Below are 17,742 nucleotides of genomic sequence, written 5' to 3'. Positions count from 1 at the left end.
CAGAGTGGTACAATTTAAAATTAGGAAAGCGCACTCCGCCCTCTTCCTTGGGACGAATAAGTTTATTCAAAGCAATGCGGGAGTGTTTATTATTCCATAAAAATTTGATACATAAAGAGTTTAATTGAGAAAAAAATGTATTAGGGATTTTGATAGGGAGCATAGATACCGTATATAAAATATGAGGAGTAACCATCATTTTAATAGTGTCCAGTCTACCCCACCATGATAAAAATAAGGGGGACCACACGAGGAGAAGAGATTTCCATTTATTCATTAGTGCGTTAAAAGTGAATTTAATAGTATCCGTTATATTGGAGGCAAACCAAATGCCAAGGTATTTAATTTTAGAAGGACACCATGCAAAGGCAGTATCAGAAAACATAAATTGATAACATATCGAATTTAAAGGGAGAACCTCCGTTTTAGATAGGTTAAGTTTGTACCCAGAAATGGAGGAATAAAGGCGGACTTCCTCTAAAAAAGGGAGAAGTGATTCACTCGGATCGGACATGTATACCAATATATCATCCGCATAGGCAGATATTTTAGTTTCGACAGACGCAGAGGCAAAACCTTTAATTTTGGGGTTGGTTCTAATACGCTCCAGGAAGGGTTCCAAGCATAAGATAAAGAGTAACGGGGAAAGTGGACAACCTTGTCTGGTACCTCTAGATAAGGGGAAAAATTGAGAAAATTGGTTATTAACAAAAATACTAGCCCTCGGACATGAGTATAAAAGTTTAATAAAAGAAATAAAGTTAGGGCCAAATCCAAACCATTGTAATGTGTGAAACATAAATTGCCAATTTATACGATCGAATGCTTTTTCAGCATCCAGGGACAAAGCAGCCAGAGGATCTTTATAATTTTTACCATAGGAAAGGATGTTCATGAACATTCTAGCATTATCGGAGGCCAATCTACCTTTGACAAAACCAACCTGATCAGTCTTGATCAGTAGAGGTATGATATTGTCAAGCCGTGACGCAATGATCTTAGCGAAGATCTTGCAGTCATAATTGATTAGTGAGATTGGGCGATAATTTTTACAAAAAGAATGATCCTTATCAGGTTTAGGGATAATGACGATCAAGGCATCCATAAAGGAGCCAGATGCTTTCGCGTCAGTAATGAAGGAATTAAAAAGCTGCAATAGTTTTGGGGCAAACAAAGATTGGAAAGTACAATAAAACTCCACCGGTAATCCATCCGGACCAGGGGCTTTTGACTTTTTCAAAGCTTGTAAGGCAGTAAGTATCTCTTGTAAAGTAATATCCGCCTCTAAAGCAGAGAACTCAGCATTCAGAGAAGGAGGTGCAGGGAGCCCAGAAAAGAAAGTATCAAGATTTTGAGAAGAGGGGAATGTATCATCAGAATAAAGAGACTGATAGTAATCATGAAAGACCGCTGCAATTTTTTCATCAGAGGACACCAGATTATTGGTGGACTCATCCATGATCGGACCTATGGTCTTACGTTCAGAGCGGATTTTTAAGTAATTCGCTAGCATTCTGCCTGCTTTATTTTGACCTCCGTGAAATTTAGATTTTATTCTAAGTAAAATATTACAGGCATCGACTGTCGCAATCTTGTTAAGGTCGGTTTTAGCTGCAATTAAATTCTTTAGTGCGTCTGAAGTTTTGGAGGAGAAATAATCATGCTCTAATTTTTTAAGCTGTTGTAATTGGTCCTCATACTTTTTCACATTGGCCTTCTTTTTCCGGGACACAAAAGAAATAGTAAAAGCACGGAGAGCCGCCTTAAAAGCATCCCAGTTATTAGGAATGGAAGTGTCTGATGGGTTGTTAAAGGTAAAAAATTCATTAATAAAGGAGGTGACTTCTTTAAGATAAACTGTATCCGATAACAGGTGAGTGTTAAATTTCCAGCGATTAAATTTAGTGGAGGTAAGTGAAAGGTCAAAAACAGCATAAACGGGGGCATGATCCGATATAAAAATAGAGCCAATCTCAGATTTTTGGATAGACGGGAGTAGGGGTTTGCTAACTAAGATATAATCAATTCTAGATCGGGTGTGATGCATATTAGAAAAAAACGTATATTCCAATAAATCAGGGTTACAAGTTCTCCAGACATCATACATTGGGCGAGAGGCAATGGCCGATTGAAAGGATTTATGGGTCTTATCCGGTTGAAATTTATACTTGGATAAGCGGTCCGAAAAGGGATCTAACCATTGATTAAAGTCGCCTGCAACAATAATGTTAGGACACTCAACAGTGGAGAGGAGAATTTTGATATCATTCCAGAATTTTGGATCCGGTCTCACAGGACCATAAATATTTAACAAGACTAACGTTTTGTTGTGTAAAACAATCTTGGCCATTACCCATCGACCTGCATCATCATTTTGAGAAGATAGTATTTGCACAGACAAAGTTTTATGAAACAGTATGGCAACCCCCCCTTTTTTGTTAACTGCAGGAGAAAAAACAACTTGGCCTACCCACTGCCTTTTTAATTTCAGTGACTCAGCATCATTACAATGGGTTTCTTGAAGAAAGGAAATTTGAGAGTTGAGTTTAGATAAATGAGATATTACCTTTTGTCTTTTAACAGGATTTCCAAGACCACGGACGTTCCACGTAACAAAATTACACATACGCGAGGGTCAGGGGTATGAGATACACATGGTGTAGGAATACTGCAAAGACAAGACGACACTGGAAAACAAAATGCACATGGAAATTACAAGAAGAAACAGCAAAACACAAAACCACACTTCTAAGAAAAATCAACAATCCCTTGGCATTAAAATATGTAGAGAGAAGTCTAATAGCGCCACAAATGAGGAAAAAAGAAGGGGAAAAAACTAAGAGGAAACATGGGAAATCTCGAAAGAAGAAAAGAGTGATGCACCAACCAAAGAGAGACTGAATTAAGAAAATGCGAGAAAGAGCAGGGGAGGGAAAGGAGATAAGTAAACGTAGAAAGTATAGAAAAGTGGAGAAGAAAAACAGGTCAAGGAGGAAAATCCAGACCTGAAAGACACCAATAAAAAAGTGAGGATGAAGCGTGATGAGACCGGAGAGAAGACAGCGGTACATACCACATGGATATGAGTGAAAGCAGGAATAAAACCTGGTATTGTAAGAAAGGAGCAGAGGATGGACGATATGAAAGAAAGTAGAAAGAACTGAGCAAGTAAGAGCCATTAACGAAGAAGAAGAGACGTGATTAACAAACATGCGGAGAGCAAGAGAGAGTACGAAGAACTATATATAAGAAATATCTATTATAACCACATAGAAGCTTTTTGAGCACATCACATTAAAGCAGTAATGAGAAGAAGCACTCAATGATTTGTGTCCATATTCCGAGAAGAAATGCTATTAAGGAACAATTTCAATTTTCCCGGATCATCAAAGGACCTTGTCTGGCCATCGTGCGTGATCTTGCAGATGGAGGGATGAAGTATGCCATATTGGACGTTCAAGTGTCTCATTTGTGGACGTAATGCAAGGAATTCTTTGCGTCGGGCGTTGGTCGCATTTGAGACATCTTGCGAGATAAAGATATTATGACCTGACCACGTAAGGTGACGTTTAAGTTTAGCTGCTTTGAGTACAGTCATAAGTTCTGTGAACTCCAGAAAAAGCATGATGATACCACGTGGTTTGGCAGAATTCGGTTGAAGACGACCTAAGCGGTGAGCTCTCTGTATATTCAAGGGTGAGGATGACTGAAGGCCCAAGAGATCATGAAGGAATTTTTAGAGGAAAAGCAAAATATCGGGACCCTCAATATTCTCTGGCAAACCAAAAAGACGGAGGTTATTCCTTCAATTACGATTTTCCAAATCCTCAGTATGGAGCTTTAGCTTATGAATCTCTTGTTCCAAGAACGGTATTTTTGTGGCAACATCTTGAGTGTCACTGACGCGTTGTTCTAACTCAGTCACCCTACCTTCCATGACAATCCATCGGTCCTCTATTTGTTGCAACTTTTCATTTGTGGCGACCATAAAGGGTTGAAGACCACGTACTTCTTCTAATATATTATCTAGTACTGGGCTTTGTGAAGAAAGAATAGGTGAAGGCGGGTCATTTTTCTGCCTTTTAGGCTTTGCACCAGAAAAAGACGGCTTACTTGGGGGATGGGAGTCGCTAGACATCTTGGCACTTTGACTTGACACCTTCTTAGCAGGAAAGAGTATGCAACAGTGACTTTGCAATAAGCTGGTGTGCTGATAAAACAACAGAGAAAAAAGAAAAAAGAAAAACCACTTCTACAATGTCAGTCAAGGGAAGGGACTTTCATGTTTTAGCTTCACCCCTCAATTGATACTAACATCATATGAGAAGACTAGTAGCACATAACTTTGAATCCCAGGGAGATAATGTAGCCACTAGTTCATATTCTGAGCGAACGTGACCAACGAAAAAGGCAATGCAATTATATTCAGGGGACACACTTTCTTGTATAATTTGACAAAGAGTCTCATATAGCCTTACAGCACCACCTTAGAACATATAAAGCCGTTCCATATCCAGCCTGCAGCTCTGTATGTACAGGGACAGAGGGGTTAACCACGGCTTCTGAAGAAAAAGAAAATTATGAGACCTTCCCCTGTCAGAAAAACGGCACAAAACAAGCATGGCCAGGGGTTAATGCCAACTGCAGGACTTAAAACAGACTCCCTCTCGGGGAATAATGAAGCATTATAGCATGTTTGGACCCTGGAGGTGAGTGCGCGGTAATGCAGGGATGAGATACGGGCGCCGCGTCGCAAAATGGCGGCCGCCCGATATTACCTCAGGAAATCATACCGCCACGTCTCCGGGTGATAGAAGCGATACAACTCGCCGTTGATGGGCAGTTCCGAGTCACAGCATGCTCCGCTGACGAATTCTTATAAAGACAGCGTCCGCAGCTCGCTGGGAAGCCTTCCACGCAGCTACATAGCACCGCGTCCGAGCGGAGCTATCGGAGGTCCGCCATCTTCTCTCGGCGTCCAAGCCACGCCCCCCTATGTAATCATATTGACATAGCATATTTCAATATATGTATAACATATTTCCCAGTTCTCCTTAACCACATTTTCTGCTGATGTCCACTGATTCATCTGTCATCTCAAAATACTGTTTGTCTGCTTCTAAATGCTCCCTATGTTTGGCAAAAATGTGAAGGGATGTACTGAAAAAGAAGTAATGTAGCTATTTTTTATTTTAAAAGAGGCAATGGCATGGTTTTTGTAAGCATAACATTTTCAAACAGGATGAAACACAAACGTTTTACATGATAATTTGTTTTTCAAATACAAATATAATTAATGATAGAATTTACAGCTACTTACCAGATATCAGTGGTTGCTTTCAGCTTGCAACGGAAGTAATAATCTTTTTTAAAACATAAAAAAGGCAGTACTGCATGAAGTTCAGTTTTCAATACTTCTTTCTAACAGTACATCTGACTATAATGAAATATATGTAGAAGAGTCTCTACCGATATACTGCTGAATTTATACCTCATTGGTGGAACAGGATAATGCCCAACCACTGAATAAAGGGAAAGTCCAACTCTAAAGAAAACAGTGCTATAAAGAAAATCACAGATGTATCACTGAATGCTGCCTAGATTAAAGTATAGCCAATAATAACTTTGAACTTGCTAATTTTACGTTTATTTACACACTCCTCCAAACTCAGTTTCTAGATAGTTTAATTAAACCATGGTATTAAGTTTACTTTAGTCAAGTTATTATGTGAAACCAAACATCATTACTTTAAGAAATTGGGTTATTGCTTGAGAAGGGGGAAGCTCCTATTATTAACAACCACAATCCTTATCAGGGTGCACCACAGAAGTCATTAAATTAACTCATGCTTAACCCTCTGGTAGCTTGGCAGAAAAGCAATTAGGCTTAATTTAGAGACACTCGATAAAAGTATTTATGCAGAACATGAACAGTAACAAAGTGAAAACCCAACACAAGAGAAATCCCATACAATATTAGAAAAATTACATTTGAATAAATAAAATGAGTTGTAAATGACAAAAATCTAATCAGTAGAAATAGATATATGCAATTTTAAAGTTTTAGGTGCGTATAGCGCCTAAAAGAATAAAGTGCCACTCACAGTCATCTGGTCGTGCTAGACTGGGGGAAAGTCACAAATTCAGGGCAACCACAATCAAGTGTAGGCTGGATACAGGGATCAGGTTAGTCCCTCTGAAAAAGTTACCTCCTCAAAGACTGGCGTGGAAAGTCCAGAACATCAGGATTTCTCCTTTTTATGTAGAAGCGTGCACTCTGTTGCCAGCCAAGGGTCCAGGACCTGGGGAGGCTCCTCTTAGGGATCAGGGGCTCACTTTAGCATAACCCAGCAGGGTTCAGGCAGGTCTAGTTGCAGGCCAAGGTGGGTTCAGTTGCAGTAGGTGAGATGGTCAATTAGAGGGAGGATTCTGATGCTTGTTGTGTACCAGGAGCTCAGATCAAGAGGTCAGGCAACTGATTATTAGAGTCAGTCAGGTAGCCTGGGATAAAGGGAGCAGGCCGAGTCTTCCTCTACAGAGAACAGGGCAGGCCTCAAGCAGCAGGGCAGTCCTCTGGAGAATAAGGGGTGGCCTCAAGCAGCAGGAAAGACTTCTGTGATACAGGCATGCCTGGAGTAACAGGGCAGTCCGCTAGTAGTAGCAAGGCAGTTCTCTGAGGAAGAAGGCAGGCTTAAACAGCAGGTAAGTCCTCTGGGGAACAAGGCAGGCCTCAAGCAGTTGGTCATTTCTCTGGGGAACAAGGCAGTCCTTTTCCTGTAGTGTCCACAAGTCCCGGAGAGTATTCAAGAGGTGGTTCACATGGTCCAATATTCCTACCTGGTGCTAGCGTTGAAGTGGGGGTGATCTGGCTGCCCCACATCTGGTTCTGGAAATTTCTTCCCTTACCCTGTCAAAGCTCTAAGTAATCTGGGGTGACAAAAGACTGATGTCAGATTATTTGTGTGAGTGCTAAAAGTAGCTATTTGAAATGTAAGTGGAGGAGGGAACAGTTCCACCCCAACCACCTTGGCAGGATGTCCCATTAATCTTACATTTATTTCACTTTTGTTCCCTGTCTGGGACCAATATGCATTATCAATGGGGGAGCCATTTACAGGCCCCGGTAGCTGGAAAACTAATCTAAAATCTGGATGACTAAACCCAACTTTACTATTACAGTGGACTTTAGATTACTATTAATTTGAGCCCAAACACCATATTTCTACCTGCTCCTAATCAAAAGTTATAACTTATTAAATGTAAGAAGGTAACACAATGTCATCCAATGTGAGAGATAGGGCTTGAAGTAGTGAAAACAAATATAGGAGTTTTTTACTACCAGAACATTTAAAATCTAAAAACACATCTCTTACTTTTTAAATACAATGCACCCTGCCCTCTGACCATTTAAGGGACTACCTTAGCAGTGACTTGTATCTATAAAATAGGAAGGCTTCGGCTTCGTAAAAGGTTTATTTTACCAATTCAAAATGGCAGTTTTAAAACTGCATTACAGGCTGCAATGGCAGGTTCAAGGCATGTTTTAAAGTGCCACATAAGTGGGTTTCACGATGAGTACTGAAGGCCAATTGGCAGCATTTACTTCACAGGACCTGGGTATAAGAAATGCCATATACTAGGGGCTATAAGTAAATTAAATGTGCTAATCAGATGTAAGACCATTATGCCATGTTTTAGGGAGAGAACACAAGCACTTTAGCAGTAATAAAGTGCACAGAGTCCTAATGCAAACAGAAATGAAATTTAAAAAGCAGAGAGGTGAAGGCAAAAGGTTTGGGTGAAGACCACACCAAGGATGACAGGTCAAACAATTACCCTATTTATCAGGATCTTTGCCTTTTTCCTTAAGAAACTTCTCAGTGCATATTTTTATACACAGCCTGTACTATAATAAAGTTATTTCAATATAGCAAATGGATGACTAATTTGTCGAGAGAATCACTTTGATTCTGAAATAAAACTCCACCAATCCCAACTCAACAAAATTGCCACTGAACTGAAACTCTGCTACCGAACAAGAACCATAAATTGCAAAGTGAATGGTGGCATTCCAACCCAATGCTGCACCATACGTTGAAAGTGGGTATATGTTAGCTTTGAATAGAAACAATAACAAGGTAGAAGTAATACCTCCTATAGCTTCAAGTTAATACATGAGTCAAATGTGACTCCCAAATAGATGTAAGTATTTTCAGTTATCATTTTTTTAAATACTACATATTCCTTAGTCACAAGAAATGCTATGACCATTGTCTTTTCATGACTTACCGTTAACTAAACTTTAAAGCTCTCAGGAGAAGTTTTTTGCCAATATGGCTGCGCCATTTACACTACTTGTACCCTATATCCTAGTATGGGTTGATATTTACAAATACGTTGCGCAAATGGAATGATTCACATTTAAAATATTTTAGGCATGCACAGAGCCATGTTTCAGACCAGAGTTTGTATGAGTCTGTTTTGTCTATTGCCCACTGTTGCCTAGTCTAGCTGTGATTCATGTGTCAGCATGCAAAAACTGATTCATTGAAAGAAATACTCCATTTATTCTCAATGCAAGTTATTGTTCCTATAAAATTGGAGGACTGTCTGAGTCAAAGCTGTTTTTTAAAGCATTGAGAAGCAAGACAGGAGATTGTGCCCTTAGTTCAAACCATACCGTAAAAGATAAGGTAGTGTTAGTGAAGAAAGGATCACACCAGATGAGGTACACAATATGCTTTAATGAGGTAGAGTCCTTTACAAAGCTGCTCAACTGCCTTCTCACTCACTGCCAACATTCTAAGGCAATTTTCTCGAGGCTGCAGTGTTGTTGTGGTCGGTGATGCGCTCACACAGCGAGCATGACCACTGCGTCTGTGCAGGCAGTGGTGTTGGAAATGGCTTCTTGAATCCTCTTCTTGGGGTTTGCAGCCCAGCACATCCCTTTAGTGTCCCAGAACTAGGAGTGGCACCACTAGGCAGGTCAGAGCTCCCAGCAGTGGAGTCCAGAGATGCTGCAAGTGAAGTCTTTGTGTGCCTGAGACTTCAGAACAGGAGATAAGCTCTACTTCAAGCCTTTAGAGATAATTCCAAGCAGGATTCACAGTAAAGTTCAGGCTTTGTACTCTCCTTGTCAGAAGCAGAAACTGCAGGCATCCCAGCAAAGCAACACACATCAAAGGGGCAGTACTCCTCCTCACAGCTCTTCAGCTCTTCTCCTTGGCAGAGGTTCCTCCTGAGTACAGAAGTAATCTTAAGTTCTGGAGTTTTAGGTCAAATATTTATACCCCATTTTCTCTTTGTAGGCTTTGTGTCAAGAATATCTGAGCCCAATATGACCAGTTCTGTCCTTCATGCTCCAGCTAGACCACAGGGGGTGGAGACAGCATTGTGTAGAGGAGCAACAGTGTTTTCAGATTCTGGTTAAAACTCCTCCCACCACTCTAAATTCTGGAAGGTCTATTAAGGCTGGCTATGAGTCACCCAGGAAAGGCAGGACACACCTCAACCCCACTTGTGACTGTCTAGAGTGAAGGCGAATCCTGAGACCCTGTCACTCCAAAACAAGATGTTGAACACAAACAGGTAGAGGCACACAGAATGGTAAAGCAAGAAAATGCCCACTTTTTAAAAGTGAATTTTTCAAACACACAATTTAAAAACTACCTTCACTAAAAGGTGTGTTATCAAAGTCTGGGTTCAGAAAGCCTAAACTGCTTTTCTCTCTCTTTTCCCAATGGAAAGTGACACTTGTAATATGTTACAAGTCAGCCGCCATGTTAATCTATTGGACAGACAGCGTTTCAGTAGTGAAAAATGAAATGTACAGTATTTCACTAGCAGGACATGCAACACACAGCAGTTCATGTCCTACCTTTACTCTACACTGCGCCCTACCCATGGGGTACCTTGGGCCTACCTGTAGGGGACTTACATGTAAACAAATGGGAAGATTAGGGCCTGGAAATTAGGTGCACTTGTCAGCTCGACATGGCAGTTAACAGCTGCGTGCACAGAAATTGCAGTAGCAGTTCTGAGACAATTTTGAAAGACTTCTGGTGTGTGAGGTACAATCAGTGCTGCAGGAGCACTAGTAGCATTTGACTTACCAGTAAATCAAATATGTCAATCATGTATAACCAATCATAATCACAATTTATACAGAGAGAAGATGCACTTTTGCACTAATAAGAAGTGGTGAAGTGTCCAGAGTCCTAACGCCAGCAAAAACAGGGTCCAACAAATAGAAGTCAAAATGCAAAAGGTTTGGGGATATCCTGCAAAAAGGGCCAGGTCTAACACAACCCCCATTAGCCTATAACTAATGGGGGAGAACAATTAATATCTTGATGAACTTACCTGATTGGAGTGATAGAACATGGACCCTGGCCTGCAACAGCAGGGGCACACTTCAGTTATATGCCTTTCTGAACCCAGTTGGATCCCTCTGTCCACACTCTTGGGCCCACTAAGATAACCCAGAGGGAACCCTTCTCCACACTTGGGAACCCCCTCTGTGCAGCACCTAACCATACTTTGCTCACAGAGGTCTCCCAGTAGGCAGACAGTACCACCATGCCCTATGCAGTGGTGTGGACCAGTTAATCGCCGGGGTGTGACTCTTGCCCCCCCAGGGTCAACTCTGTCCACCAGGACAGCAAGCCACAGTGGCCACTGATAGCTGTCAGATGCGAGAGCCAGGCCTTATACCCCTTAGGGCTCTCTAAACCTTGTGGTGTCAGAGAGTGGTGGGTGATTGCCCCAGATGCCTGGCACCCTTTGTCCACTCTCCATCCTACCAGATTGGGATGGCATCCTGACACTGGCCCACCAGTTCATGGTCTAAACCCCACACCATGTCCTCCCCTCTGGGGTCCTGTACCCACCACTGTAGAGAGGTACCCCCAGATTCCAGAATTGTCCGGGCACCTGTGGCAGGTGTCCTGCACACTTCTACCACCATTTCAGGAGTGCTATCCTGCAACTGGCACACCAGCCTAGGGTCCGTATCCTTAGGCTCAACAGGGTTCAAGGGTGAGTCTTCTCTCCCCCGTCCCCGCTCTTGAAGCCCTGCACTCTCCCACCAAGAGGGGTACTCCCGGAAGATAAACCGACAGGGGCCATGCTAGCAGGGGCCCTGCTAGCAGTTGCTCCTTCCTCCAGGTCAGGGGGAACAACCTGAACCTGGCCATCTAACGAAGGGTCTGTGCCCCTAGGCTGGACATGTGCTTGCAAGCCAGGACTTCTGTGGGAGTATACCCACCCCACCCCAAGGGAAACACACTTCTCATGAGTTTTGCAAGAGTCTTACTGGCACAGGTCTCCAGCCTCCTGTCCACCTGACAGTGTATGAAGACCCCCCCAGGCCAGAAGTGGCCTTACCAGGGTCAGTCCAGGGGTGCGTTGACCTCAGAGCTAGCAACCTCTGACCCACTGAACTTTTCAGTGGGGACTGTCTTCCCCCACACTGCTTTCTCTGGACTAATGCTCCCTCCTACTTGGGGTGGTGCTGCAAGACACCAGAAATGGAGGGACGCTTGTGAAAGCTGCCTCCCCAGCTCACCTGGCACCCTGGGATTCCACTCAGGGGATGGATTCCTGGTACAAACTACCCCCCCTCCTGGTGCTCACTCATGGAACCAACCAGGCTCTTGGACTGGGTTTTGGGCACCCTGGGACTCAGCCCTTACCCACTTCCTCTACTCAGAGACAGGACATGCAACCCCTCACACATCTCACTACACTGGGACCTTTCGGGGTCTCTACAAACCCCCCACCTCACTTGGTTGGAGAAAACCTGAACCACCTCCTTTAAGATCCCTCCCAAAACCTTCTTCATACCCTCTGGAATCCACCAAAAGGTTCGCCTCCAGTGCAAGCTCCCTGGGGTCAGAGAACTCATATTCCGCTGGGTGTTGGCATAGCTCTGAAAAACAGGGACTGAACATATGCTCTTCAACAATTGATTAACACAGTCCCTCATATGTGTCAGCCAAACTACCCTCCACATCACCATCCAGTGCCTTGCAAAAGTACCCCACATCACACCCTCCTGAGACTGGTGAGACAGTGTCTAACTATCTCTGTCACTTAGCCCACAGTCTTCTGGGTTGTCTCCATACCAGGGTTTTCACCATGGGGGAACCCATCTCCCTGCACCTCTCGTCTACAGTCAGTAGAGTTTCCCTCCCACCACTAGGAATATGATCCCCTGTACCAGTTACCCAATACACCTCAGGGACCCTGCGCACCACTGGAGCTTCCTCATAAACCTGAACCCCCTGATGTATGATAAGCTCCTCCTTCAATTCAGGCACCACATCTCTTTGTGTGTGTATTTTTCCCTCAGCATTAGATATCACATTTTTGCTGCTACCATCTGTGCTGGCTCTGCCTTCATGGCTTCCACCTCCAGCTAAGCTCAGTTCATCTGCTACACATATTTCCTTTTGCTTTACTAAGACACTCATGACCTCAGCCCTCTTGAGATCCTCATCAAGCTCTCTCAGCCTCTGCTCACAAGCGAGTCTACATCCCTCTCTTTCTGTTTCTTTCTCAAGGCCACTGTCCAGTAAATCAAAACCATTGCAACCGCAAGAGTAAAGCTTGGCAACGGGGGAGAGGGCGCCTGCGCTTACCGATTTCCTGCCGTGTCCTCTGGGGTGCTTGGCCAAGTGACAGTGCGTTCGCACTTTGCTCGCGGTTAAATGCTCGTGACTAGAGACGTGAACCATGCGTAAAAGGGCGCCATCTTGGGTGAGTGAATAGAGAGGGACGATATACTAAGGAGAGTGAGGCATGGAGGAAGAGAGAATAGTATAAATTCCATTACAATTTCAGTGGGGGCCACGCAGTTCTTTGTAGACAAATAGAAGCATAAAAACAATGTCAAAACAATCAGTATGAAATAAGGGAGAACCATCAGACGAGAGCTATGTAAATAACGGAAGGAGTGGAGGGAATGGAAGCATGGTTTGCATTAATGGTCATGTACAAGGGGGGGGGGGAACTAGCAGTTCTGAGTTGAAGCATGATAATAACAATGTGACACGGATCACTAAACCTAAAATGGAGAAAGGGGAGAAAACAGTAGGCTATACAAAAGAGAGATAATGCAAGAAGTGCGGTACATCAAATGAGGTTAGTCCAGTGCTCATTGCGATTCAAGCCATTTCTAATACTGTTTGTGCGGATGATCATTCTTAGTTCTTCTTTATTAAGAATTTGGCAATGTCTCCTCCTCTTGGTGGTTGTTTGATGACGTTGATAACAGTCCATTTGATGTCATCCTCTTTGTGTCCCATTTCAGTGAAGTGTTCGACAGGAGGGGCATTTGGAGTTTTACATCGCACTCTACTCTTGTGTTGTCCGATTCGCAATTTAACCTTTTGTGTGGTCTGGCCAATGTAGATTGTATTGCATGGACATGAAATCAAGTAAATGACATTGCAGGTATTGCAGTTGGAAAAGGAATTCAAAATAATGGAAACATTGTTGAATACAAAATCTATCCCTTCCCTGGTAGTACCACAAACATTGCAATTACCACATTTGACATGTCCAATCAGAGGCTCTAGGCCCCAATGGGCATCAAGGGTCATGGCTGGTCTAGAGGATGGTAAGGCCCATACTAGGTGGTCTTTTAGATTCTGGCTTTTTCGAAATGCGAAAAGTGGCAGCTCTATTGTGAGGTTACCAGCATTCACGATGGGCCAGTGTTTCAAGATGGATTTGCGAATAGAGGTTGAGGCGGGGGAGAAAGTGGTGACACAAACTATGCGGTTGGTGTTGGTTTTCTGTTTGGGAGAAAGTAGAACTTCCCTTGGGCAATACCAAGCACGTTTCTGTGCATTCCGTGCTAGTCTTTTTGGATAACCACGTGCTCTAAGCTTTTTGATCAGAGTGGAAGCTTCAGAGACATAATCTTCCTTGGAAAAGCAATTGCGCCTGATGCGTAGAAATTGCGAGTAAGGTAAAGAGTCCCTGAGTGCTCGAGGGTGGTGACTCATATCTGAATAAAGTGTTTCTTTTGGTACTTTTTCTGTATAGTTTGGTGAGTAGCTGTCCATTGGAGTGGTAGATAGTAAGGTCGAGGAATGGAATCTTTGATCTGTCATGTGCCCTTGTGAAGTTAAGACCTGATCAGTTGTTGTTGAGCCAGTGTGAGAATTGGGAGAGTGTTTCCTCATTGTGATGCCATATCAAAAAATATCATCTATGTAACGGCGCCATAAAGTGACGCCGGCGAGGAATGGATTGGTGGTGGAAAGGATGGAAGTCATTTCTAGGTGATACATAAAAAGAATGGCTAGATTGAGGGCAAAGACAGCGCCCATTGAAGTACCCTTCACTTGCTGGTAGTACTCATTCTCAAAATAGAAAAAATTCCTAGTCAGACATAGTTCGAGTAATTGGATAATAAATAGTGTGGGGACAGGGTGGGGGCGTGGTCTAGAGTCAAGAACCCCTTGGATCACAGTCAGTGCCTTGATTTGTGGAATATTAGTGTATAGGGATTCCACATCCATGGTACAGAGTATATCATGGGTGGGGTCAAAGGGGTGGTATTCAATCAGAATAATCATGGCCATGCTGTCCCTAACATAGCAATGGGTCAATGGCACGAAATCCTTAATGAAGTGGTCAATGTATTGGCCCAGTGGTTCTAAAATTGAACCACAACCGGAGACTATTGGTCGCCCTGGGGGATTGGTCAGGTTTTTGTGGACCTTTGGCAGAGTGTAAATAACTGGGGTGCGTGGGGATTTTACATTTAAGAAGAGGTATTCTTTCTGGCTGAGGAAGCCCTCCGATTTGGCCTCAGTGGTGATCTGTAAAATGAGTGTCTGTAGTTCTTTTGTGGGATTCGTTGGTAGTCTGCAGTAGTGATCTGTATTGGATAGTTGATGTTGGATTTCTGCTTTGTATGTCATCTTTTCCTGAAGCACAATACCACCACCTTTATCGGCCGATTTTATGACTAATGAATCATTCATTTTTAGAGAGTCAATGGCTTTCTTTTCTAGAAGGGTGATGTTGTAGGGAATGAATTGTTTTTTGGATTCCAAGATGGCTAAGTCATTCAGTATGAGTTTCTCAAAAGTGGCTATTTCGCCCAGGTGCAGGCAGCATACTCCATGGCTGTGGCAGAGTCAATGCTGGGACGGCATCAGCATGTGTCGGGGCGACCCTGTCATCGAGCACGGTGCTGTGCTCACCCAACGAGCGTTGACCATGGCATCGGAGCAGGCAGCAGCATTAGAGACGGCGTTGGGAATCTTCTTCTTGGGGTTTTCAGCCCAGCAAATACCTCTAGTGGTCCAGAATTATGACTGGCACCACTAGGCGGGTCAGAACTCCAAGCAGTGGAGTTCAGGGATGCTGCAAGTGAAGTCTTTGTGTCCCTGAGACTTCAGAACAGGAGGCAAGCTCTACTTCAAGCCCTTGTAGATCTTCTCAAGCACGATTCACAGCAAAGTTCAGTCTCTGTCCTCTCCTTGGCAGAAGTGGTAACTGCAGCCCATCCCAGGAAAGCAACACACAGCAAAGAGGCAGTACTCCTCCACACAGCTCTTCAGCTCCTTTCCTTGGCAAAAGTTCCTCCTGATTCTAGAAGTAATCTAAAGTTCGGGGGTTTCAGGTCTAATTTTATACCCCATTTTCTCTTTGTAGTCTGTGTGTCAAGATTCTCTGAGCTCAGTACAACCAGTTCTGTCCTCTGTAGTCGAGCTTGACCACACGGGGTGGAGACAGCATTGTGCACAGGAGACACAGTCTGTTCAGGTGCTAGTGAAAACTCCTCCCACCACTCTAAATTCAGGAAGGTCTACTCAGCCTGGCTATGAGTCACCCGGCAAAATAGGACACACCTCAACCCCCCTTATGACTGTCTAGAATGAAGGCATATCCCCAGCCCCTGTCAATCCAAAACCAGAAGGTGAATACACAAAACAGGCAGAGACACATGGAATAGTAAAGCAAGAAAATTCCCAATTTCTGAAAGAAAAAGAAACAAATGATGGACGGAATGCTGAACAATGCAAACATTCACCCCCAGTCACCAAGATCTTAGTTTAATCCATTGTTCTATTGCGCACCACGCCACCCCAGTTTGGACCCAGCCATATGCAAATCAGTTTTGACCCTGTTCCTAATGGGAACAGTCCCGCCTAAATTGCCAAGCAGGTCCTCCCTGGACCAGAAACAAGCATCCTGGAACCATGTCACCAACCTGGCTACGGCGGCACATCAGCCAGCTTGTTCTTTCTTGCCTGGCCCGGAAGTCAGGCAGAAGAGAAGGGTCACGCCATCACATCCGGCCCGGATCAAAAGAAAGATGGGAGATTGCACCAGGTAGCAGAGGAAGGAGAAGGCGGAGGCCAGTGACGTGACACAGGAGAAAGCCAAATAGAAGACATCACCCGAAAAGGAGCGTCGGAAGAGGCGGCACATCATGAGCCCAATTCCTTCAGGGAGAAGCAGGAAGCACATGCCGTGAAGGAGTCTCCTCACTGCTGGTCGATAATGGATTCCCACTGCATCCCAAGAGGGGCGTGGCTCCGTCAGGTGCGTGCCGGTTCCTTTGATATAAACCCAAACCAGCGCTGAAAGAAGAAGGAGTACAGAGGAGAGGGGAGGAGAAGGGGAACAAGAGAGGGAAAATTAGTAAAAGGGTGACTCCAAGGGGAGAACTGAAAGTAAATAAGAAATAAGGAAGGGTGGAAGAACAGAGTACAAATAAAATAGAAAAAGAAACGGTGAACAGAATATAAGTACTTTCCTTCATAAGAGGAAACAAAAGGACACAAGGGCAGCATAATTCCATAGTTGTTTGGGGCTCCCTAATGTTTATGTGTTTATTGGTTAATTTGGTTTGTTAATGTATACCCACCCCCAAATAGCACCACGAGTAACCACCACTTCCAAAAAAGAAGGGCAGACACTTACCTGTTCCTTTATTTCTGTCGAGGGTGCTGGCGGAGAGGTACTCCGAAGAACCTAGAAAAGAAGAAGAAGCTTGGGAAATCAGAATAAAAGCTCGGAAATCCTGAACAAAACTGCATTAATTTGACAATTAAACAACATTGCACATGTCTAAATAAAGGAGTACTGATGATCCCTATAACTACCCTGAGTAGTCTTTAATTACCAGATTCTATCAATCGATCACAGACCGGTTTCGGGGCATCACCCCCATATAATTCTAGGCAGCTTGAATCCAGTGACACAGTGAGCACCGGACCCATGTCTGGGCACACCCTTACCACTTAGGGTGAGAAAAGCAAAAGGAACAAATGATGGACAGAATGCTGAAGAATGCAAACATTCAGTCACAAAGATCTGGGTGTAATCCATTGTTCTTTTGCTTACCACGCCACCCCAGTTTGGACACAGCCATATGCTAATCAGGCTTGACCATGTTCCTCATGGGAACAGTCCAGCCGAATCTGCCAAGCCAGGTCCTCCCTAGACCGGAAACAGGCATCCTGAAACTGGTTTTAAGGCATCACCCCATAGTAGCCAGGCTAGCTTGAATCCAGTGGCACAGTGAGCATGGGACCCACGTCTGGGCATACCCTTTCCACTTAGGGTGACAAAGCAAAAGGAACAAATGATGGACAGATGCTGAACAATTCAAACAATCAACCCCAGTCACAAAGGTCTGGGTTTAATCCATCGTTCTTTTGCTCACCACGCCAACCTAGTATGGATCCAGTCATATGCAAATCAGTCTTGACC

Source organism: Triturus cristatus, chromosome 11 (genome assembly GCF_964204655.1).
Source record: "Triturus cristatus chromosome 11, aTriCri1.1, whole genome shotgun sequence".
In the NCBI taxonomy this organism is placed as follows: Eukaryota; Metazoa; Chordata; class Amphibia; order Caudata; family Salamandridae; genus Triturus; species Triturus cristatus.
This window is presented reverse-complemented; position numbering follows the sequence as displayed.